Raw genomic sequence first — 26,824 nt, 5'->3', positions numbered from 1 at the left:
GAGAATAGACTTTTGTCACCTCCCGTGGACATCGGGCCCTAGGAACTTTGACCAGGTCTCTTGATCTTGAAATGCGAACGGAGGGTCGAGTACCCCATACTTAGCCTCAGGAAATCTGTGACATGGGGAGCTTGGCTAGTCAACAAGCGAAGCGCCCCCAGTGTCACATTATCCTATAGCTAGAAAGCCCAGTAAAACACAGGCTTAGGAATTCAGGTTACCTCCCAAGGACAGCGCGCGTCAGGGAAGTAATAACCCAATCCTAGTTTGCAAGATACGGATGGATGCCCGAGCCATTTATGCTTGGGCACCTTGTTAACATCACCTCCTGAGGAGGTGTTAGATGATCTGGAAGTGACGAGATATGCACTCGGAAGAGCAGTGTTGAAACCCTCGGTCGTCCTCCTGAGTAGTGCGTACTCAGGGGGCAGGAGGTTTCATGTACAAGGACCCTTGAAAGCCCGAACCTTTGGATGGCAGGGGCATAGGGCGCCGAGTTAGGACCAATGGTAAATTTCGCGTTAAAGTTACTTCTAGGACTATGGGCCTAAAAGAGACTAAACGTTGGAACCACCTTCAAAATGGGTTAAGTTCTTATTCTCATGGCAATCATGTTATGTTGAATTTATAGAACCAAGTGTTTAAAGTGGTTTGAGTTCTTGTTCTCTTGGCAGTTATGTTACGTTGAATTTATAGAACCAAGTTTTTAAAGTGGTTTGAGTTCTTGTTCTCATGGAAGTTATGTTACGTTGAATTTATAGAACCAGATGCTTAAAACAATTTAAGTTCTTATTCTCGTGACAATCATGTTACGTTGAATTTATAGAACCAAGTGTTTAAAATGGTTTGAGTGCTTATTCTTGTGGCAGGTAGGTTACATAGAATTCATAGAACCAAACCAAAATAAAAAGCAAGGCAAGCTGCATAATTCGTAAAACGGGAAAGAAATTACAACTATGTTCAGTGGCTCGAGCATTGTTTGTCTATACCCCAACAAGTTACGGCACGCAGGCCTAAGTATGAAAATTAGGAACAGTCCTTTGGGACCTTCTCCACCAGTACAATGATCGGGTCTACACTCGAGGCACCCTCTGCCTGGGCCGTTTCAGTAGCCAGAGTTGCCTCAGTTGGTTGAGTGGCCTCGGCGGACAGGGCTGCCTCGCCCATTCAAGCCGCTTCCGCAGCTTAAGTCGCTCAGAGACACTCTTCGAAGATGAGTCTATACTTCTCGGGCTCTCCAGTAAAATCCAAACTCATGTCTTGGTTGTGATACCATGCCACGTAGAAGGCATCCTCGACGATTGTCTTGATTTTTTTTCCAGCTTATCCTCTCGACACCGAGAGGATCTATTCATCTCCATGGCTTGGAGGGCTTTTCTCTCCCCTATCTCAGCTCGGTCAATGGCCTCCTTAACCTGCTCCTAAAGTTGGGAGTTTTCAAGGACCACTCAGGTGACCTCAGCTGCAGCCTTCTTCGCCTCCTCTTGGGCTTGCTGCATACTCTCAGCGGCCGTCTTCGTCTCCTCTTTGGCCCGCTACATGTCCTCGGTGGCCTTCTAGACAGTTTCCTCAAGCTCTTGGGAGCGTTTTTGCTCGGCTTTGAGGGCAGCCTTGGCCCGGGAAAGTTCTTCTCGAGGGCCTTGGATTTTCTCCTTGAGGGAGGCTATTTTGTCCTAGGACCTCTGGAGTGCATACGACTTCTCCATCCTAATGTCTCCCAGGCGCTGGCAGGCCAAGGCGGACTACAAAATGAAAAATTAAAAAGAGGGAAAATGTTAGCCTAATAAAGCCTTCCTGAATTGAATTCAAGCGCGAGAATGAATAACTTACCTAGATAGAAGTGTACTGACACGAGGCCACGAGAGAAGCCTCACTACTATCACCTAATTGGGAGAAGCTTCGGGCGGTCAACTCGCACATAGTGGAGCTAACCCCCTGAAGGAGCTCCATGGTGAGAGGATCAATGATCTTTCCTAGCTTGGCGGAGAACAAAGTCTCCAGCTCAGCCTGACCTATTGGAGGGATGATTGACCTCTCTCAGGGTGGCTTGAGCTGGCGAAGGGCCTCAGCTGTCTCGTGTAGGGCCTTGTTACCTTCCTTTAGCCTTGCTTCAAAGTGCTGAAGCATCTTCTCATATTGTTCTAGCAATGCCCCCTCATATTTCTTGGGATATACCAAAAGAATAATCTTGGGTGACACCGCCTCTTGCTCCGAGTCTTGAACTGTCCCGTGGACCTATTCTTGGATCGCCTCTTCCCCCGACCCTTGGATTGATTCTTCTGACCCGGGTGAGGAAGGAATCGCCACAATCGGGGGCAAGTCAACCACAGGAATCACAGCAGGGGGAGTGGGGAGTCTCTGCCTCTTGACTGGAGGAGAGAGTTTTGGCTGCTCCCGAGAACATGACGACCCCTCTCCCGTCGAAGAGCTCGGGGGCCCTCCGAGCCTCAGGGTAGACCGAGCAATGTCGGCTAACCCCATGTGAGCTACAAGAACAAATTAAATAGTTAAGTGTGTGTCCCCTGAGTAAATTAATGCCATAATATAAGGTACTCGGAGACCCACTGTGAGTTAAGCCTTGGTTCAGACAGTGAGGGTATCTTATTCTATTTCCAACCTCACAACTCATGTTGGTGCCATATTGGCAAAACCAGTTCAAGTTGAAAAATGTCACTAGGTCTAGGGATACGAAACCCAGAGGATTTGACTGTCTCCTATGGCGGTGGAGATGCACGTCTATGAAATCTATGTAATCATGAAATTCTTCCCTAGTCCAGTGTTGACATGAGATTTATCCACAACGAAGGAGAGCTGGGGAGGCCCAAACATGTTAAGGACTGCACGCATGTTCTTCAACCTTTCCTCCGCCAGCCATTTATGTAGATCCTTATGGGCCAACTCGTCTATGTAGTTGATGTGACGAGACGCCAACTTCTGAGACATTTTGGACTGGAGATACTTGGTCAGCTCCAGGTTGCTGATTCTTTGTTCTATGCTGAGAAGCCTTGACCTAATGAGTTTTGCTTTAGTTACTAGGACTCTAAGGTCCAAATCTCAGTTGGGGAGAGCCTTCATCGCCTGGAGATGATCCTTGAAGAGTTGGACGTAGTGGGTTCGATAAAAAGGACTTATTCAAAAGGAATTGACTAAGTGTCAAACACCAAAAAGCCCTAAAAATGTGAAAGATAGCACATTCGAGAAGGTACTCACCAACTCGGACGAAGTCGAGAATCAGGGTCAGATTGCTGCGAGTCGGGAAGCCGTTCGTGAAGAAGAAGGCGTCCTTGTAATCCTAAGAATGATTCTCGTTATGGTGAGGAGCCTTGTAGTCAAACTACGAGGCCGCGTACTTTTCCAGGGCATAGTACTTGTATCATTTGGTCTTCTTCTTCTGAGGAGTGGTGCAGAAGCTGTAGAAGTAGAGGATCTCCGTCGGTGAAGGCTCATGCCATTTCTGCTTCCAATACAGAATGCACATCCCCGCGACCACTCTATAGCCGTTGGAGGAAAGCTAGAAAGGGGCTATCCCCACGAACTTCAGGAAGTTCACAAAATACTATTTGAGGGGTAGGGTAGCCCCTGCCATCAGGTGGGCTTGGCTCCAAGCACCCAAGCCATTGACAATGTGGTGCACCCTTTCAGAATTTCGACAGAGGCGGATAAGGCACTTGTCCCCGACCGAATAGTGCCTCATGATAGCCTCAATGGCATCGGGGTGTCGAAGCAAAGTGTGGTAATCCTCTGCTTCGAATGCAGCGCCCTTGTACATTTGTGAGGGTGTGGAAGCGAGGCCCTGTTAACCTCATCCACAGTTAACCCCCTGTCTCCAGGCATTTCGGGCCTCTCCGCCACTTGGGTGTCGGGATGAATGACTAACTCCCCAGCTGGCTCTTGGGTTCCCGTCCTTGTATTGCCTTCGGAGGCACCTTGTGCTCGAGCCATTAAGGAAATCTCCTGGTCAAAGAGATAGAACCCATGATCATGTAGCTGCCAGAGTTCCTTGGACACCTGGGAGAAAAACCAAGCAGTTAGTATTCTGACCGAAGGAAAGATGGCCAAAATACAGATTACTCTAGGGATACTGCTCGGGGAGAAAAAATATTTTGAAAATGCGGGGTATCCCCGACGCCTAAGGACAGGCCAGAGGGGAAGACCCTACCAGAATTTGGGATTTCCCCAGATTCCGGTCAAATGCCCAAAAATGCAAAGTTGACATAAAAATTTTTTAGGGCCATTTTGAACACCCTAATATCAGAATGTGCCTTAGATGACTCGTGAAAGCTAAAAACAGAGTCCTAAATGCCATCTCACTGGCATTCCTAAACATATATCAAGAATCCTTAAGCATAAATAAGAACAGAAAGGCACTTACCCGAGATGAAACGAAGGTAGGTGTTGAGGTGAGTCCTGACCCTGAAGTATCATTTGCCATCTGCCCTGAAGTAAGACGATTCACGCCAACCGTCCAGAGATTTAGGAAAAATGGTTGAAGATAAGGGTGAGGAAGGAGAGATGTCTCTACGAGGGTTTTGATTTTTGTATGGTTATAGTGTGAGGCTGAGGAGGTTTTGTCTGGGTCTTATACCCAATAGAACTTAAGGGGAAAGCAACTTCCCCACGACCGTCGGATGGCTTCCCTTGATAAGGTCACGAGGATGATCCAGTAGTTAGGGTTCAAAAGGCACATATCACAATCACTGTTTCTTTGGGAAAAGATGCCTTGGGTGTCGAGTAGACATTTGGGATCCCGGAGTTGACCCCAAATTAAATGCACGGATTGACGAGCCCGACAATGGAGCGTCAACATGTGGGTTCACTTTTCAGAGTGACGTTAGGGGAAAGCCCAAATGTTTTTCCCTCCAATTCTTTCAAATCACTCTTCTTAATTTAAGTCTCCACTGCTCGAGGGCGAGTAGAGACTTGAGGGGGGGGGGAATGTTGTCTGTATTTTCTCCTTTGACACGTGGCAACTCGCAATGACTGGCTCAGATAGACTTAGACATCTTCAGAGTATGTTACTCCCCATGGGCTCTATTTGAGGCAAAGCCTTTTCGGTGAGGTCACTTGTCTCTGACAGTGGTTAAGGTAGATTACTCTCCGAGGCTTGCCCTTGGAGCCAGAGGTTCTCCAACTCAAGTAATTAAAGTGAAGGCTATCCTCTCCCTAGTCATCTCCCAGGTCTGAGGTTCCAATTCTCGGACCTAAGATGAGGCACTAGATTTCAGCCATCGCGGGTTTACAGCATCAGAGGAGCACCTGACAACCTTTTAGGCGATCTTCCTACAATGATGTTTATTGTACGATTCAAAAATTTTCATTTCCACTACGTCGTCTGACATGGAAATACGTACAACATGCCCTGGAAACACTAGGGGAATGTTCCCCATAAAGTAGGTACCTTTTTTTGCAGTGGGACCTGTAGATCTCGCTTGGGCCGTGGTCTCTATTCAATGTAGCTCAATGCATTGAATTGGTATTAATCCCCTAATAATGGGAAGAATGTATATTAATTACAAATGATTAGTATTAATTACCCCAGCCTCTATAAATAGAGCTAGGAGTCTCATTATAAAGAGTTTGGTTTGTTTAGAGAGAAAACACCTTGTACTCAGAGCAATCTAAACGCTGCCTGAGAATACCATTGGAGCTTGCCATCACAAGCTTCCAATCCTCTTAATATCAGAGACTCGTGGACTAGGGTTCTTTTATAACCTGAACCACGTAAAAATCCTTTTGTTCGTATTGCTTGTTTCTTTAATCTCTCTTCTTAAGGTTGATAGCGAAAAATGCAGTCAACAATGTGTTAAATCTAAAATGATAAAGAAACCTTTTCCTAGTGTCGAAAGAAACTCTAAGTTGTTAGATTTGATACATAGTGAATTATGTGAACATAATGGAATGTTGACTAGAGGAGGAAGCAAATATTTTATCACTTTGATGATGATAGCTCTAGGTTCACATATGTATATTTGCTTAGAAATAAAGATGAAGTATTAGATGTGTTTAAAGTGTATAAAGCGGAAGTTGAAAATAAAATTGAAAGGAAAATTAAAATACTTAGAAGTGATAGGGGTGGTGTAACGACCCGAATTTGCTAATCGGGCTTAGGGCCTTGATTAGTGTGCCTGGAGGGCAATAAGTGATTTAATATGCTAATATGTGGATTTATGTGAATATATGATAATTATGCATGTTTAATTGAGTTAGATACGCATGTGGGCCCCTTCTGGGTATTAGGGGCATAAGTGTGATAAATGTGATAAATGTTATATATATATGTGATATGTCTGTGCAGCACAATCCGAGACAGTCCTGGGGAGCGGTTAGCCAGAGGGTCACAACGGGGTTGAGATTCCGACTCGGGGTGAGTCGAGGGGTAATTTGGGTACTAGGTGTTATGGGGTTATTGGGACAAGAAAATAAATATTTGGAGATATATTTGAGGATAGAATGTCTAGGCGGGAATATTGGGGAAATTTACCATTTTTCCCTCGGGGACGTTTTGGTACCCCGAGCCTTGAGGTAACCCTTTAGACTTAAGTTAAGTAAAACAAAAAGGAGGAATTACTTACAACTTTAGGGAAACCGACATACACATTCTTTCTTATCTGAGATGGCATTCATCTTCTTCTCTCCTTCACTCTCTAAGGCAAACTCAAAGGGAAACTTAAGGGAACTAACTTAAACCTAAGGGTTTTCAGCTGGGGGATTTAAGGGAGCTTGAAGCTTGAAGCATAGGGAACTGGTTCTGAAGCTTAATTCAGCAAGGTAAGCTCTAATTATGGGGATTATGTTGAGAATTGTTGCTGGTTTGTTAGAGTATGCATGTTAGTTAAGCTTGATCTATGTTTGGGTATTTTAGTTGGGTTTTGGAGCAGATTTTGATGGGTTTTGATGTTGTTATTGAGTTGCTATTGAGCTGGAATATATGTGATAATTATCTAGGTTTGATATATGAGTCTTGGGTGAATTGGCTTGAGGAAAGGTGTGGAAAAATGGTGAGAAAATCTGGGTTCGGTGGTGAGGGCCGCAGCCTGTGTGCGCGCGCGGCCAAGGGTGGCCGAGGAGTTCATGCTTGCCGCGGTGCTTGGTACACGTACCGCGGCCCGTGTGTGTTGCATGGGTGTGCTAGCCTCTATTTTGAGGCTAGCCGCAACTCTTGAGGGTGGGGCCGCGACCCTTAGTGCCAGTTTGAGTTTTTAAGGTTGTTTAGGCTTGGGAACTCAATGGGTAAGGCTTGGGATGGATTTTATCACCCAGATTGATAGAATTCAAGGTCCCAGAGGTTAGGGTTATGGCTCGGAGTTATTTATTGGATTAGAATTTGGTGGATGGATATTGTTAATATGTTGTGACTAAGGATTCAGAGAGGCTCAAGTTAGAGGACTGTGCTCGGGACATCAGTGCTCGAAGAGTTTGGAACTCAGGTAAGAAAACTCTTGTTCCCATAGAGCTTGTGTGCAGGGCTGAGCCCAATGTGTTTGAATAGAATTGATATGCAGGGCCGAGCCCAATATGTTAGAACTATGGGGCATATCCCTTTAACTGATTATGCTAGAATTCTGTACTTGCTTGCTATACAATGTATGTTATTATGTGAATGATCGACAAGAGCCGAGAACGGTGAAGGGCCGAGAACGGCGTTGGGCACGTTGAGTGCAAGGCTGAGAACGACAAGGGGCCGAGAGAAGCGTTGAGCACGTGGAGTGCGAGTTGCCAGGGTGAGTCCCTAAAAGGATACCTGGGATATCCTCACGGCGTGGTCCGCGAGCCCGGGGCTTGGTAAATGCCTGGGACGTCTAGGCCGTATGAGTTTAGCCCATTGGTGGCTTGTTTATATACTTGATATATGTGTTGCATATGTTATCTGTTTGTGAGTTTTCTTGTTGGGCTTCGGCTCACAGATGCTCTGTGGTGCAAGTAGGGGTAAAGAGAAGATCAACCAACCATGAGTATAGCAGGCGTGAGGTGGCATGTACATGTTTGGCCAGCCTGGCTGCCACAACCAAACGATTTTTGGGAGATGTTTGTAAATAAACCTAGATTTTGTCGTTTAGTCGACTTGGTGCAATTTATATGTTGTAAATATTTTTAAATTATATTTTGGGATCCCAAGTGTAAAACTTTTATGATTTTCTATGGAAATTATTATTTCTAAAGTTTTTCCTCTGTTTATGGCTTAATTACACTGTTTGACCTAAAACCTCGATTAGCGAGTTAAAAGCACGTTTTTAAACTCACTTAGTAACGGCTCTAGGGAAGTAGGGCGTTACAGGTGGTGAATATTTTTCAGATGAATTTAATTTGGTTTGTGAGGAACATGGAATAATTCATGAATGTATAGTTGATTATAATCGACAACAAATTGTATAGCGGAAAGAAAGAATAGAACATTTATTAAGATGATTAATGCTATGCTATTACATTCTAAATTGAATTTTAGTTTGTGGGGTGAAGCCTTGCTATCCCCTTGTCATATTTTGAATCATATTCCCATGAAGAAAAATAATATATCTTCAAACATCGATTATCTTAAAGTGTGGGGGTGTCTTGCTTATTGCAAGAGCAGCGATCCTAAAAGTACCAAGTTGGGTCCAAGAGCTATAAGATGTGCAGTTGTGGGTTATGCCCAAAATAGCAAAGCTTATAGATTATTAGACTTGGATTCTAATGTAATAATTGAATCTAGAGAGGTCGAGTTCTTTAAGAACATGTCATTCGATGACAACAAGTTGGAACCAACTCAAACTAGATAGCCTCAAGAGGAGACTCCTAGAATAGTTGGCGAGCAACCTCAATTGCCTAGAAGGAGCCAAAGGCATTTGGGATCAAATGAGAAGTGTTCTCTAATAGAGACACTATACCTTGTTGAAGGTGATAATGAGGAAGTTACTTGGAAACATCCAATAGTACTTCAAATAGAAGATGATCCCAAAACCTTCAAGGAAGCAATGCCCTCAAGGGACTTTGCTTTTTGGAATGAGGCAACTAATGATGAAATAGATTCAATTATGTAAAACCACACTAGGGAATTGGTTGACCTTCCAAAGGGGTTCAAACAAATTGGGTACAAATGGGTATATAGAAAGAAATACCATAATGATGGCACCATACAAACCTTCAAGGCTAGGCTAGTAACTAAAGGTTTCAAACAAAGAGAGTGAATAGATTACTTTGGCACACATGCACCGGTAGCAAGAACTACTTCTATAAGATTGTTGTTTGCCTTATCATCTATATACAACCTTTATGTTCACCAAATGGATGTCAAAACGGCATTCCTAAAAGGGGATCTTGAGGAGGAGGTCTATATGGAACAATAAAAAGGTTTTATTCTTCAAGGAAATGAACATAAAGTGTGTATACTTGTCAAATCATTATATGGTTTGAAAAAAGCTTCAAAACAATGGCATGAGAAGTTTGATAAAGTCATTGTTTGTAATGGATTTAGACACAACAATGCGGACAAGTGCTTATACTCTAAGAATTGTGGTGACTATGTAATACTTGTGTGTCTATATGTAGATGATATGTTGAATTTGAGTAATGACATGAAAGGAATAATGGAAACGAAGGGGTTTCTATCTTCTAACTTCAAAACGAAAGACATTGGAGAGGTGGATACCATTCTGGATATCAAAGTTAGAAGGAATAGTGGGGGTTTTGTGTTAAGTCAAACCCATTGTGGATGCCAAAAATCCACCAAGGAAAAAATCTCTGGTCCCTAGTTAGACTACATGACTAAAGGTCGTGTATTCATGCTATCGAGCTTGGACCTATAGGTCTTGTGAATATGGAATAATTTCCCTTAAAGCTTCCCTCGGTGAAAGTATGAAAACCCTAGGCGCACATTTCCCTCGGCTAATGGCCTCACATAGCAAGGTCCAATCCCCGTGTGCAGGCCTTCGGGCTTCTCGTGTGATGGCACTAGGCACGTGAGAATACGGGAAGTTGTCCTAAGGGAAACATCTCATTATGATCCATGAAGTTTGGCCTTGCTAAGCTAGAGGGTCAAAATAAGCGTTGCAGGAGGACGAGTGCACAAGGCCTTCGCATAGCGAGGTCCGACGTGCCTACGCAAGGTTGATATGCTCAAGAGTCGAGATGTACGCACATGCATAAGGGCTGTCAAATGCACCTGAGACGTAAGCCTACATCCATGCAAAGGGAGCCTCGCATAGTGAGGCTCTACCTGCCTTGACGTCGAGAGATGTCATGGGCACTCAAGTCGTATGCCTCGACTGCACCCGCTTCTCGCGACCTCGCCTCGCGCCAACGTCTCATGCAGCAAGGCACGCCGCACCATGGTCCCGCGCACAAGCGCCTCACTCAGCGAGGCACACCTTGCCTCACCCGTGCTCATCTCACGAGGCATAGCTTCACCAAGGAACCTCACACCACCACTGTCTCGCGAAGCATGGCCGCGTCATGGTGTCCCGCGCCACCACCATCTAGCGAAGCACGACCTCGCCTAGGCGCCTCGCGCACCTGGGTCCATGCTGCGAGAAGGGTCTCACGCAGCGAGGCACACTTTGTCTTGCCCAAGTATGCATCTCGTGGCCCCCAAGCAACCCCACCTTGCCTCGCACCAAAGGCCTCGCACCACCAAGGTGTCTCACGCCTCGAATGGGCGTTGCGCCTAGAAGGGTGTCCTGCACCTCGGAAGGGCCTCGCGTGCACGGAGCAAGGGCCTTCCCATGGTTAGATCAAGCCTTTGAAAAGGGCCTTGCGCAGTGAGGAGCACCACACCTCACCCAGCCGTGCCGAGGTGTCATGTGCCCGTGCCGCGCGCCAGCACTTCATCTCGCCTAGGTGCCTCCATGTCGTGATGCCAACGCCTTGCGTACACGTATGGAGTCTAAGACCTCTTGAAGGGGCGCACAAGGAGCAATAAGAGAGACTCAAAAACTATTTGGTGTCAAGCCAATAGTGATGTAGAAATCTGAGTATATCATTCATGTTAACTCACAAGCTTTCCTACACTTAGTAGAATATCGAATAGCTTTGAGAAAATACATGTCTTGGAGATGTGAGAATAACCATCAGGTACAAGGTACTTGTATGTATACGGGTGCAGGATGTACGACCATGAAGAGGACAGAGGCGTGTCCCTGACATCTGTATCATACAAGTAGTGGTGGTACAGATTTGTACAAAGATTGGAGGCACTACCTGTATACCTCTGACTATGTACTAGGCCGACACCACCACCTTCTACTCCATTATGACTTGTGCCACAACCTTGACAATGTACTTATGTACAATCTTGTCCCCTTGGACCACGATGTATCAAGAGCCATTAGAGCCCCAATATAAATAGATCTTCACCCATCCAGCAAAGGGGTTGGAAAATTCATTGTATACTCAGGCTATTAAGCAATATACAAATATTGATTCCATTTTTGATCTGTGTTTATTTTTCCTTAAATCTATTCTAAGTTCATATCTAGTTATCTCCATATTTACCTTCGAGTTTTCTGACCTAACATCGTTGACGAGTTTTCATCATCAACACCCATTATGTTGAGAAAGTGATCGACAAATTGAGTCATCTCAAAATCAAAGAGGCACATACACCATTTGATTCAAACAAGAGAGAATATTGCATATGCGGCGAGTAAACTTAGTAGGTTTACTAGCAATCCAAGTATCAAGAATTGGAAAGCTATTGAGAGAATACTTGGTTATCTTAAGTGTACCAAAGAGTATAGTCTTCACTATACAAACTTTCCAAAGATACTTGAAGGATAATCCAATGCTAATTGGATATCGAGAATCAGAGATAATCTCTCCACCACCGGTTGGGTGTTTACTCTTGGAGGAGGTGCAATCTCATGGGGCTCCAAGAAGCAAACGCGTATATCACACTCAACCATGGAAGTACAGTTTATAGCTTTAGCGGCAACCGACAAAGAGGCCGAGTGGCTTAGGAATCTCATGATGGATATTCCTTTAACCACAGATATGGTATAAAAAATTTCAATACATTGTGATAGCCAATCGGCAGTTGCTAGAGTATATAATAGTGTGTATAATGGAAAGTCTAGACACATTAGTCTAAGACATGAATATGTGAGACAATTGATTCATGGTGGAATCATATCGATCTCTTATGTTAAAACAAGTGAGAACTTAGCGGATCCATTTACAAAACCTCTTGTGAGGAGATTATTAAGTTCTACTTCAAAAGGGATGGGATTGAAAATTCTAGAAGAATAGATTTGCCAATGATGGAAACCCAACTCTCAACTTGTACAAATCAAGGGAAATAGTTCAACGGGTAAGAACAAGTCATTGATAAGTGAATAGTTTCAACACTAAAATTTATGATGAGTTCCATCCGAGATGGTTAGTGTTGGTTGCTACTGAGTCGGGGTTAAGCCTAGGGATTTTAATAAAGTTCAGTTGAGTGTAACAAGCATCTATAAAGGTAGCAAAGTTGTTGTAAAAACTTTACCTATGTGGACTTAGAGGTGGTGCCGCCTCTCATGGGAGTTGGAATTTCTCTCCGAAAAAGTTTATGAAGAGATGAGCACATGGCCATGATAGTGCTAAGTGAGAAAGTGGGATAACAAAAGATGTGGTGGAGGTGTGTGAGGTATCACTGGTGTTATCATATGGAATACTTGGTTCAAGGTTTAAGCTACTAATGCTTTTGATAATACTTTGTGGTATCTTCACTAAGATAAAGTTCAAACCAAAAGACACTTTATTTTATGCACCAAAAATGTTTAAGTTAGCAAATGTGGCTTGTATTTAACCAAGTGGGGGATTGTTATGATTGGTTAGTAGAATTCACATAGTAAAGATGTGAATTTGAGTTTCAAATTGTAGGGACTTATAAAATGAAAATTTGGGTCCAAAGTGATACATAAAAGTATCTAAGGGTTCTAAAAAATTTTAGTGGCATTTGGAGAATTTTTTGAACCTTTGGAAGTGTCCAAAGTCAGAGGGGGTGGTGACACGTCGCCTCCTCGCCTGTTGTATTATTTGGATTTACGTAAATGCTCAAAAATACGTGTTTTGCAAGTCTAATCCTATTGGTTGGACCTAATGACGGTGCCTACTCTATATATGAGTCAAAAATAGTGATTTGGTAGACTTAATCTCTCTATCCAATCTCTCTCTACCCTTTCTCTCCAGCTCCAAGAACCACTAGTTTTCTCCAAGAACTCTCCAAGTAAGTGCTTGACATAGAGAGTTGAAGGCTTGTTCAATCTCAATCCTCATTTCCTCAAAGAGAAGGCCTCAAGCATCAATGGTGGCTGGAAAATAGAGTATTATGACAATGTTTCTCAATGTGTATAAGCCTTGGTTTTGTGTTTTGGTTTCCTCAAGAGTTTGCTCAAAGGATTGTTCAAAGTGGTGATTTTGCCTAGGGTTTGAAGCTTCATCAAAACTTGAAGAACACCATTGTTCTACGTGTGTTTGCATGTTCTTTCTTAATCTTTTTAAGTCTCTTTCAATCCAAATTTTATGTATATTCTAATTTTTGTGGTGGTGTTATCTCACTCTCCCCAAAAAAAGGGTGTGAATAATTGATGTGGAAAAGGACAAAGGCCATCAAGTACTTGTAAATCATGGTCTGTTATTAGAGCTCTTGCCTTTGATCAGATGTAAAAGGATTCAGATTTGAGTGATGGGGCTGGGCTGAAAATTAAGGGATGGAGAGAAGCAAAGATGGATTTTCTGGGTTGCAAGGGGTGAGGATGCGGTGATGATGATGGTGATGGTGAGATGAAGAGATGGTGACAATGAACAATGTTAAATCATAGCAGCCAAGGAAACCAACTTTGTCCATATCTATTTTTGTTATTCAATTTTTTATGATTCGAATATGTTTGGTTGATTTGAATGTGTTTGGTGATTTGATGTTGTTGGTAAATTAAAGTTTACATATTAGTTGATTTTATTGTGTAGATTTTGATATTTGTACATGTTTAGATTTTGATTAAGTAATAGATTTTGTTTAAATTTTGATTTAATGGAAAAGTTTTTATTCATTTTTAATTTAATAATTTTTTATTTCATGTAATTTATTTTATTAATTAAAAAATTTGAGAGTATTTTGGTCATATTCAAAAAAATGTTTAACCAAAATCGGATCAAGGGTATTATTTTTTTTCCATTTTTCAAAATAGAGGGTCCAAATTGTCATTTAACAAAACACAGGGTCCGATCGGTAAATTTTGCACACAGGGTCAAAAATAATATTTACCCTTATTTAAATATATTTTAAACTACTAGGTGCAAGCAATGTTCAATGCACATTTGCTTAGTTTTATTAAGTTTTGTTGACACTATTTTTCGTCAACTTAGATATGGAGAGCACTAAACAATGTTGCAGAAAAAATAGAAGAATTCACAAGCTTTTTCCGTGGTTCAGCAGTTAAAATTTGCCTAATCCACGAGTCAATAATATTTCTCTCAATGCTCTCTCAAAGCTTTTTTCAGGAAGCAATTTGATAGAGTATTCTCTAGTCCAATCTGTGCCTGAGTACAAATGAAATTCCCCAAGCTATTTTTAGACCTGTTTGACAGAATATCTTCCCCTTATTTCAGAAAGTTACAATCAATCATTAAAAATTGAAATATATACAAATAAATGCATTAATTACATAATATCCCATAATAATAGAGATTTAATTATCTGATAACAATAAATCCCTAAGGAATAGAGATTTCCTAACAGTTTTCACATGCAAAACGCATCGCTGAGTTCGATTGTAAGGCTGATGTGCTTTTCGAGACCAATCCAGACTTCGAGCTTGTGATTCTATTCAACCTCCTCCTCATCTAGTGACTTTTCCAACCTCACTCTTCGGAGAAGATCAGTGCCTTCGAGCCTGCAACTTAAGCTCAAACAATGTCACTCATGCCCGAGTGTTAATAATTGACCAGACCTGGAATCATGTTAATTTATACAAGTGTACAACCAACACTTGTTATTTTTGAGCTTAGCAATTTCGAGCCTACATTTCGAGGCTATTTATTTATTCTCGAAATTTTGGTGTAACATTTTGCCCCCTCAAATATGTTGGTTCGAATCCTCTGAGAAAGAAACTTTTGAACTTCACTTTCGAAAAACGTGTCCACCTACCCCACTCGAGTATGTACACATGTCATTGGGGGATTGCATACCGAGAGTACTTGAGTACCTTCCTTTTTGCACGTCCTTTCATATGGCCTTTTTGCTGCCAACTTTTGGAATCAAACATGGTCCATCAGATTGTGTTTTAACCCAAATCAAGGGCTCATATTTCCCTAACCTTTGACATTCATTTTGCCTATTTAAACCCTCTCTTCACCTTCACCTTCTTCTTCTTCACTTTTGCATTTATACCTTTCAGAAAGAAAAAACATGAACTAGAGAAAACAAGAACTAGAGTTTTTTCTTTGCATGTTCTCCAAACCCAAAAAACAAACTACCCTTTCCACATTCGGCTTTGTGAGATCATTTCTGCTACCCCTTATACAATCAACGATTTCCTCGTATCCGCAATCGACTTTGTGTAAGCTCTCTGATCTTTCCTTGGTATTTTTCATAAACAACTTATCTGGTTCTTGGGTTCTTAACCATTTCTAGGAGAATAAGGCGTTTTGATCCATTAATTTTAGCATATAAATGGTAAAAATAGTTTTTTAGGAAACCTTTTAGGAAAAATGGTGAGTCTTTTTTTAGTTTTGAAAGGGTTACATGAGGGTTTTGTATAGAGTAAAGAACAGGGTTTAGAAATAGGGTTTAGGTGCACATTTTCAAATGACGGCCCCTACTTGGGTAATTGCCCACTTTTTCCCTAGAAATTTGAGATTCTTTTAAACTGATAATAACTGTGCCACTCCTGCATGGGCACACTCTTGATGCCCCGAACTTTATAACAGTTCGGTGTTTGCATTTGAGTTAATCTCACAATTTGAGCCTTTAGGCTCGATTAATACGATCTCTTTATCTCAAGCTTACGAGTTCGAGTTACCAAGATCTTAATTCTATCCTATCCTATCCTCTTCTCTTTTTTTTCTTTTTTATAATGGTCCCTCACCTTTTTCTTCCTTGTTAAATGTCGTAGTCTTCAGAGAATCGGTGGGGGTCCGAGCTTGCCATCTCTTACCATCTGTCATCTCCCGCACCCGAATCGTCTTTTACATGAAATCAACGACTAATTTTCCAGCACAAGGAGCGGTGCGAGCAAGAAGATATACGAGCTCACTTTCGATGTCAGATCGACGAGGTCGAAGAGAGAAAAAGAAAGAAGCTCCGAGTTGCGGTGTATCCAGATCCAAACCCTAAGATCTAGCCAATTCTACTAGACCCAAAACTCAAAGTCACCATAGGATATTCTCCTCATGAACTTGCATTCAGCCTCAAGGAGGGTTCATCTAACCAACCATCCAAATTCCCCAAATCCCTTTCCATCCCAGTCTCGGAGAATTCTTTTTTCAAGGCCGAACACTACCAAAGTTCCATAATTTTGACCCGACAGATTTCTAAGCTACTTTCCTGCCAGGGATTGAAGCTTTCTAGCCAGTTAGTATGTTGTCCCGCCAGCTCCAATGAGAGGAGCTGTTTTCCCCCTGGCAATTGCGATTCTAAGAGGAAGGTTAAGCTCGCGGCCTGGAGTCGTGAACACTTGCGAGCAGGGGCTTTACTGCCTCTAAAGGACTACTTTCAGAGTTTTCTAGATTACACTGACATTACCGCATTCCAACTCCAGACCAACTCGTACAGGGTCCTGATCACTTTGAGATCGATGTACCAGAAGATGAAGTGGGAGGAGCCCACAACACATGAGATCCTCTATCTCTTTTGCCTCAAAAGCAGCCCTTCCCAAGCTCACGACGGAGACGAGTTCTACTACCTTTCAAGCTATCCCAAGGAAAAGAGGTTATTCGAGGATATCCCTAATCACCCTCCTAATTTCAAGACTGCCTTTTTCTGGATAGACAGTCTCGCTTCCTCTCGCTTCTACAACCTCCAGTGAATTCGTAAGTATTTTGCTATGGTCCTTACTGATTTGATTTTCCCTTTCATTTTTGAGCTCGATTAACTCACTCAAATCTTGCATACAACCAATTAACACCGTCCCCAAACTACATATGCCATGAAGGAACATAGGGAGGCTATCCTCAAGCTCCCATACGGTCAGTGTTCCCTCACCTACCTTCTTCACGAAGACAAGCTCCGGCTTTGCAACCTTCTCGAGGAGGGTGCGTCCAATGACGACTCCAGCAATTAGAAGTACGAAAGGTGGGAAGACGTCCTAGTGCCCACTACCAAGCTACCCATGAGAGGTAAATACATGGGCTTGAGCTCACGTATCCCTATACCTTGCCCAATTAAACCCTTGGGCTCGGGTAATGAGGCACAAGATAAGGCCTCTACGAGCTTGTCAGGAGGAGGTAAAGTTGTGCTCGACCCATCTATGTGGTCTCCCACTCTTTTTAAATATGAACCTGATGTAATGGTTCTTTTTAAGAACCCTAGGAATAACTTCCTGGCCTGGTTGAGGACAGACCTTAGAGTCCCTTGGTTCGATGGTTCGTTAGGAAAATACCAAACAATGTATAGTTTGAATGAGTTTTGGATGACGTAGTTATGCAATATGGTACAAATGACAATAAGGACCTTTCGAGGATGTCCCCTACTTTCAAGGAGGCGACTCTAATAGCCTCGTTAGAAGATAGGGGAATTTCTTGGTCCCCGATTTTGAGCTCAAATGAGTCTTGCAGTTAGGTTCTTGATAGTAAGTCATTTTTAATATTGAAATGTGTATAATTTTCCTTTTCTCAGCTTAACTGATCTTCTCTATTCTTTTCAAGTAAGATGGATTCTGACCTGGACAACATTTTGGGCCAGCCTCCTAAGGCTCAAGGTAGTATGCGGGGATGTGCCACTTCGAAGAAGGGCGGTCTTCCATCGGAAGCCACGAAGGTGGTCGAGGATCCTCTCCTAATGACCTCGAAATTCGTTTCCAATGAACCAAAGGTCCAAACATTTGACGCTATGGGCATGATTGAGGACACCACTCCCACGACCTTGAAAGCCATCACGAATGAGCCCCCGACCACTATGTCATCTCCTCAGAGAAAGAAGACTCCTCCTCCTCCTCGCCTAGTCCCTGATGGGGATAAAAGCAAAAAGGTTGTGAACCCTTTAGTTCCCAAGCCTGTGGGCGCCTTGACTGTGGTCCGACAGTTCATGGCTGCACCTCACATGGAAAAATATCCCCTGACAAGTGTTATTAGGAGCCTAGGAGCCGATCTTTCTCGAACCTGCTATCTTAGGTAGGCCAATCATGCAAAAACCTCGATGCCAACGTGTGGCGATTTTTGGAGTGGGATAACCCCACATGCCTTATTAATCAGACCATGGAGCTGAAAGTTTCAGTATGTTTGTTTCATTTGATTTTTACTTTCTTGGTTACTTGTTACACATTTTCTAACTATTGTAACCTTGTATTTCAGATCCTTCTTGGTATCTTGTGCCAAAGTTCACTTTTATCCTTGAAAATGGCTGCTGTAGAGACCTTGGTCTATGACACAAACTAGGCTCGAATTTGTGCTGAGGAAGGCTTGAAGGAGGCCAAGGGAACAAAGGCCAAAGCCGAGGAATTGCTCAAGGAAGCTTGCAAAAAGTATCACAACAAAATACACAAAACTTTGAATAAAAATCAGTGCTTTATTGATAAAAATAAAAAATTAAATACAAGTTGGGTTAACAATGAATAAACATCATTCTTACATTATTGATAATAAGGTTGTAATGTTCACCATTCCAAGCTTGTGGGACCAATCCTCCATTTAGTCTCGCTAGTTTATAAACACCAAGTCGAAGGATGGACTCAATTTGATATGGTCTTTCCCGATTAGGCCAGAGCACACCCACAGAGGGGTCTCGTGTGGCCAAAAACACTCATCTAAGGAACAAATCTCCGAATCCAAATTTTCTATCTCGAACCCTCTTGTTGAAGTATCTTGTAGCACTTTGTTGGTATGCAACATTCCTTAGTTAGGTTTCTTCTCATTTTTCTTCAATTAAGTCTAGAGTTTATTCGAGCTGGGATTGGTTTGAGGTCTGGTCGTATGTCGTGCGCCTTATTGTTGGGATTTTGACCTCAATAGGTAACATGGCCTTGTAACCATAACTTAGGGAGAAGGGAGTATGTCTTGTTGAGGTCTATGTTATCATTCTGTATGCCCATAGGACTTGCGGCAGTTCCTCTGGCGATCTTCCTTAAGCTTCTTCTAGCCTTTTCTTAATTGAACTCTTCAGAGTTTTATTTACTACTTCGACCTGGCCATTTTCCTATGGATGGGAGATAGAGGAAAAACTTTTGATTATCCCATTCTTTTCACAGAATTGTGTGAACAGATCGTTGTTAAACTGGGTCTTGTTATCAGATATGATCTTCCTGGGAACCCCGTATCTACTGATTATATTCTTTACCACGAAATCCAGAACTTTTTTCGAGGTGATAGTAGCTAGAGGTTTAACCTCAGTCTATTTTGTAAAATAATCAATAGCGACTACAACATATTTTACTATTCCTTTTCTAGTTGGCAGGGAACCTATGAAGTCGATTCCCCGAACCGCGAATGGTCATGGTGAGCTTGGTGGGTGGAGCTCGTGGTATCGAAGTGAACCGTCGACATTTGTCACAACGCTTAACATATTCGATTGAGTCTGCTTTAATTGTAGGCCAGAAGTATCCTTGCCTAATCACCTTTTTCGACAGACTATGCCCGTTTTTGTGGTCTCCGCAAAATCCTTCATGGATTTCTTCTAAAAAAATTCTTGCTTTGGGCGAAGTTACACAACTTAGTAGTGGCATGGAATACCCTCTTCTATACAACACCCCTTCCAAGATGGTGTATCTTGGTATTTTGTACATAAGTTTCCTAGCCTCATTTCAGTCTCTTGGGAGACTCCCAGTTTCTAGGTAGTCAATTATGGGGGTCATCCAGGTAGGTTGCGAGTCAATCATATTGACATCTTCTCTCTCAGGCTCGATTATACTTGAGACCGATAGGAATTCGATCGACACCACGTTGACTGTGTTAGCCTCTTTGGTTGTGGCGAGCCTAGGCAATGCATCCACATTTGTGTTTTGCACTCGCGGAACTTGTTTTTATGGCATTGAACTCGAATTCCCCGAACGCCGCCTTAACTTTCTCCAAGTAGGCTGCCATTTTCATGCCACGAGCTTGATATTATACTAAAACTTGGTTAACGACTAATTGGGAATCACTATAGTAGTGAATGACCTTCACCTTGAGCTCGGAAGCTATTCGGAGTCCTGCTAATAATGCTTCGTACTCGGCTTCATTATTTGATGCTTTAAAGCCAAAACGTAAAGCTGAGTGAAAACAATTTCCCGTCGGCGTGATCAAAATGATTCCTGCTCCTGATTCGTTTTCGTTAGAAGATCCTATTTACCGAAAAATGGACTACCTGATGATGTGGCAGGATTGGCCTACACATGGGATGCACGTGGTAGTTTAAGTGTGTATATAATCTGTTCGACCATTGACCAGAAAATAATTGGCTCATCGAACATCATAATTATGGGCGACCAGTTTGGTCGCATATTTTTATTTATTTTCTTCACATATGTAATCTTATAATTACATATTAATTGTAAGAATAATTATTATTTAGATACGCCTGTATTAAATATAATTAAGGCCCATTGGCCCATGTAGAACTCCTTGAGCCTATTAATAAGAATCAAAGGGCTCAAGAGAGAAGGGGGGACTTTTGGAACTTCATAATTCTAAGAGAGAAATAGAGTGTTTTTATCCACCATAATTGTATTCATCCAAAAGCTTGTGAAACTCGTGAACCTTAGTTCATTGACCACAGTTCTTGGAATTATACATCAATAAGAACACTAAGTGGACATAGGTTGTTACCATTTTATTGGCGCCAAACCACTATAAATCTTTTGTGTCGTTTATCTTTTCATCTTATTTCATCTCATTTTCTATCATTTTACTTGACTCCGTGTCGTTGACCAATTCGAGGGTTAACATTTTGGTGCTTTCATTGAGAGCTGAACTCAAGACCTCCAAAGAGATCAAATGATGAAAACATCTAGAAAGACAGGAGAAACCTCCAGTATTGCACCAACCCAGCCTCCTTCGCAAAATGTGGCTGAGGATGAGCCACAAATAGATTTCAAAGAGGAGGAAATGGATTCTGAGACCTTGAGGATAACACTGATTGTGTTGCAGGAAGAGTTAGCCAATCTGAGGGCTAATAAGGAAAATTTGGCTGAAATGATGACGTTGCAGCAGAGAGAAATTGATAGGCAATGCCAAGAACTGAATGAGAGGTAGGCCAACATGGATCGCCGACAAAGGGACGCCACTACCGCCCTAGAGGTAGCCATTTAGTTGGCTTGAGGACAGCCTGCGCCAGCTTCTCAACCGGATCAGCCACCCAGTGTACTGCCACAACAAGATCCACATTCAAATTGTCCATAACATCACCACACTCCGCCTCCACTAGCAAGCCCTCAAAGGCCGGAGCAACCTCCTGCTGCTCAATAGGATATTCCGTTTTAGCATCCTGAGCAGCAAACTCCTTCTCGTGCTGGTCGAGATAATCCTTAGCAGCAAAGGAAAAATAGGGTCGGGGTGCCTCCCCAAAGCCCTAGACACCAGACTGCTAAAGAGCCGAATCCACCGAGCAGGAGACAATGTCCTTCTGTTGGTAGGAGATAGGTCGAGTCAGGCTCTGTGGTCAAGGGCCCCCCATGACATAATAATGCCCGGTGACCCACCGACCAACGCAGGCCTCCACCTGACGGACGAGACGTGCCAGCGAGGGGAGGGGAAATAGCGCGGTCAGCAGGTCCACCATAGTCGGTCACGTTTTAAGGATGGCCATGACTATAATGAGGCAGATTCCGGCAGAGGTAATGCTGGTTGAGGGCAAGGAGATAGGGGTGGGAAATGTAATCGCCACCAAGAAAGAATCGTCCAACGCGCCAGAATGCAGGGGGGAAGCCTAGGCAACCTAACGTCTTTGATCGACTGGGCGCTAGCGAGCAAAGGCATAGGGATGTACTCAATGACAGGCGGGAAAGGCACGGCGAGTATGCCCCTCCAGCATCGGTCGCCCCAATAGTACCAGATGTTGTACATGCCCAACTTGATGCGCTGAATGAGGTCGTTCAGCAGTTAGTGGGGAGTCGACATCCCACATTGAGTATGATCGGAGAAGAGGCACTCCGTTCATACAAAGAATAGCAATGGCCGAAACCCTAAGAGAATTTCATATGCCGGTCTTACCCAACTTCAATGGATTTGGAGACCCAGTATCGCATGTGAATAATTTCGAGATACAAATGGACATCCAGAAGGTGTCAGATGACGCTCGATCCAGAATCTTTTCGGCCACCTTATCCGATACTGCTCAGGAGTAGTTGTTTAAATTCCCTCCTACTAGCATAGTGTCTTAGGAAATGTTCGTGAAAGAGTTTTACGAGTAGTTTTATGCTGGTCGAGTACATCCGACTAAAGCTAAACAACTGGTCGAGATATGCCAGAAGGAGGGCGAATCCTTGAAGGAGTATGTCCAACATTTTATGTGAGCCACTGCAGGGGCTAAGACAGTTTGTGATGAGGGGAAGATGATGGCACTTACTACTGGAGTACGACACCATTCCTCCCTCTGGAACAGTCTGAGGAAGAATGGGGTAAAGAGCACCCAAGAGTTTCTGGACCGATCGGATCGGTACATCAAACTCGATGAGGCCATCGCCAATGAAGGGAAAATGCCTGCAGACGACCAGGGTCCGAAAGAAGATCCCACCAAAGCCACCAGTAGGTCTGGGAAACCCAATGGCAACGGCAAAAATAATGGGAAAAATGAAGGAAAAAAGGCGAACCACGAGCCATCGACGTCTGAGAGCAAGCACCCTAAAAGTAACAGATATGAGTCAAGGTTCACCAATTACACAGCCCTAGTCGAAAGCAGAGTAGAAGTGTACCAGGCTACTAGCACCACTGTTCCTTTCAAGCGACCAGCCCCGATCAAAAAAGATATCTCCAAGAGAGATACAACCAAGTTTTGTCATTTTCACAACAACTATGGTCATGACACCAACGAGTGCAACCAGCTTAAAGATGAGATTGAGTTCCTTATCAGACAAGGACACCTAAGAAGATATGTACGAGCCCTTGGAGGTTCTCAGCGAGAGGCTCAAGGAGGCAACGAGCAAGCACCTATACGCCAATGCTCGCCCCCTTTACAGCCAGCTCCAGTCGCGGGTACATTGCTAACCATCTGTGGCGGCCCACACCTGGCAGGGAATAGTGGGAAGGCTAGGGAGCGATACACCTGAACCTTACGTCATGGCCAGGACATTGAAATACTGAATGTAGAGGAAAGAACTCCCAAAAAAGCTCGAATAGAGGAAGAACTAATAACTTTCTCCGAGCATGACGCCCAGCATGTCCGGTTTCCCCATTAGGATCCTCTCATCATGGACGTCTAGATTGCCAATATGATGGTTAAGCAGGTGTTAGTGGATACATGAAGCTCAGTAAACATTCTGTACAAGTCTTCATTGGAGAGGATGAAGTCGTCAGTGAAGGATTTGGAGCCATGAAACCACACCATTTATGGTTTTTCTGGTGAAGGGCTCGCGCCAACGGGGTCGATCAGGCTTCCAGTCACAGCAGGAACTGCACCTGCGAGCAGGACATTACTCACTACTTTTATAGTAGTTGATTATCCTTCTGCATATAATGTTGTGATTGAAAGGCCTATTCTAGTCGACCTATGAGCCGTGACCTTGGTCTGGCACCTGGCCATGAAGTTTTTGACCGACGTAGGGGTAGGATGCATGTTGGGAAACCAACGAGAAGCACGGGAATGCTATAATTTCTTGATTACCAAGGTGAAAAGGGGTGGATTGAGAGAAAGAGCCGAGAAAGGGTTGCTCTTGGCCAATGAAGTACAAGCCCAATTAGGTGAGCAGGTCACCAAATAGGGTGTTGCCCAAAGTGAGGATAGAGATTTAGATCCTCACTTTGGGGATTTTGAAGAAAATGTTGGACCTTGGAGGACCTCGAGGAGGCCTAATTAGAAGAAGCAGATCTGACCAGGGTTGTGAAAGTCGGTAAAAACTTAGAGACAACAACAAAGCAAAAACTGGTAGAATTTTTAAAGGAGAACCAGGACGTGTTTGCCTGGTCGCATAAGGATATGGTTGGGATTTAACCATCAGTTAACAACCATGTCTTAAATATAGATAAAAGTTTTCCACCAGTACAACAAAAAAGGAGGCTGCTCGACAAAGATAGATCAAAAGCGTTAAAAGAAGAGGTCGAGAAGCTAAGGAGAACGAATTCATTAGGGTAGCATTTTATCCATCTTGGGTCTCTAATACTGTGCTGGTTCCCAAGCCGAATGGCAAGTGGAGAATGTGTATGGATTTCATAGACCTCAATAAAGCATGCCCAAAGGATTGTTTCCCACTCCCAAGGATCGACCTGCTGGTCGATGCCACTTCAGGGCATGAAATCCTATCATTCATGGATGCATACTCTGGATACAATCAGATCAGTATGCACCCACATGATGAGGATCACACTAGCTTTCAAACTGAGACAAGGCCTTACTGTTACAAAGTAATGCCCTTCATTTTGAAAAATGCTAGTGCGACTAGTCAATCACATGTTCAAAGAGTTGATCAGTGTTAATATGGAGGTATATGTTGATGACATGCTGGTTAAGTTGAAGAAGGCGGAAGAACACATTGCGGAGGATTGCCGCTTTGAGTAGATTCATTTCCAACAGGGAGGATTGCCACTTTGAGTAGATTCATTTCCAAATCAACGGAAAATGTGTTCCATTTTTTAATTTGCTTAGGGGGAATAAGAAATTCAAGTTAACGGAAGAGTGCGAGCAGGATTTCCAGGCTCTAAAGTCTCATATGTCGCAACCACTAATTTTGTCCAAACCGGTCAAGAAAGAAACTTTGTTCACCTATTTGGCAGTCACCGAGTATGCTGCTAGCGCTGTTCTGATCAAAGAGGAGGAACATGTTCAAAAAGCTATGTACTATATAAGCAAGAGGCTAATAGGAGCAGAACTGTGATATCCGCCCATTGAGAAATTAGCCTATTGCTTGATTTTAACCTCCAGAAAGTTGTGACCATACTTTCAGGCTCACCCCATCATAGTACTCACTGACCAGCCACTACGGCAAACCAGAAGCCACCGGTCGATTGTTAAAATGGGCAGTTAAACTTGGACAGTTCGATATTTCTTACTCACCACGAGCAGTTGTGAAGGGACAGGCTCTAGCAGATTTTGTCACAGAATTTACTGGGCTCCAGGAAACCAAGCCGATAGAAGAGCCTGAACTCCAAAGCTAAACTCCTTCCTGGAAGTTGCTCGTAGATGGCTCCTCCAACGAGTACAATGTTGGAGTAGGTTCAATCTTAGTCACACTTGAAGGACATCAATTCCACTGTGCAATCAGATTCAATTTCACATCGTCCAATAACGAAGTTGAATACGAAGCTCTGCTCGCATGATTAAGATTAGCCAAGGACATGGATATAAAGTCACTTAAAATCTACAGTGACTCCGCGTTAATGGTTAATCAAATTATTGGAGAATATCAAGCCCAGGGTCTTAAGATGGTTGCATATTTGAACAAAGCAAAGGACTTATTGGCACAGTTTGAAAAATATACTCTCCAGTAAGTACCTCGCGACCAAAACTCAAACGCTGATGCTTTGGCCAAGTTAGCAAGCGCGAAGGATGCTTACACCTTGAATATAGCACCTGTTGAACATTTTTCTGCACCGAGCATTCAAGCAGAAGAGTCTTCCCTGGTAATCCAAGCAGCAGACACATGGATGACGTCCTTCATTGAATACTTAGAACATGGAGTGCTACCGACAGATAGAAACAAAGCAAGAACCCTGCAGAGATAGTTGGCTCAATTCATTCTGGTTGATGGAATTTTTTACAGGAGAGGGTACTCAATGCCACTTCTAAGGTGTATTTCAAAGGAAAAGACCAATTAATTAATGTGAGAAGTCCATGAAAGCTTCTGTGGAGATCATGCTGGGGGCAGAGTTTATAAAAAAAGATCCTAAGGCAAGGATACTCCTGGCCAATGATGAATGAGGGCTTTGTGGATTTTGTTCGGAAGTGTGACAAGTGCCAAAGGTTCTCCAAGATACCGCGAGAAACCCCTAATGAGCTAAAACAGATGCAAAGCCCTTGACCATTCACAGTGTGGGGGATAGATTTGATTGGGTCTTTACCCATGGGAAAAGGCAACGTCAAGTATGCTGTGGTTGCTGTTGACTACTCCACAAAGTGTGCAAAGGCTGAGCTGCTTGCAACAATAACGACCAAGAAGGTGCCAGATTTTGTGGTAAAAAATATCGTGTGTCGCTATGGGTTGCCCAAGAAGATTGTCTCAAATAATGACACACAATTTGATAGTGATCTGTTCACAGATTTTTGCGAAAGGCACGGGATTATCAAGTGGTTTTCTTCAGTAGCTCATCTGCAGGAAAACAGACAGGTTGAAGCTGTCAACAAGACATTGAAGGATACCCTGAAGAAAAGGCTTGAAGAAGTAAAGAGGGCATGGCCAGAACAATTACCTGAAGTCCTTTGTTCGTATAGAATGTCCATTCGAACATCAACAGGCCATACTCCATTTTCCTTGGCCTGTGGATATGAAGCCATGTTGCCTGTTGAATTAGATCCACCATCGCATAGAAGGTTGGCATACGATCAGAGTGTGAATAGTCAGTTATTAATGGAATATTTGGATTTGGTCGATGA

This window comes from Humulus lupulus, chromosome 8, assembly GCF_963169125.1.
Source record: "Humulus lupulus chromosome 8, drHumLupu1.1, whole genome shotgun sequence".
Lineage (NCBI taxonomy): Eukaryota > Viridiplantae > Streptophyta > Magnoliopsida > Rosales > Cannabaceae > Humulus > Humulus lupulus.
This window is presented reverse-complemented; position numbering follows the sequence as displayed.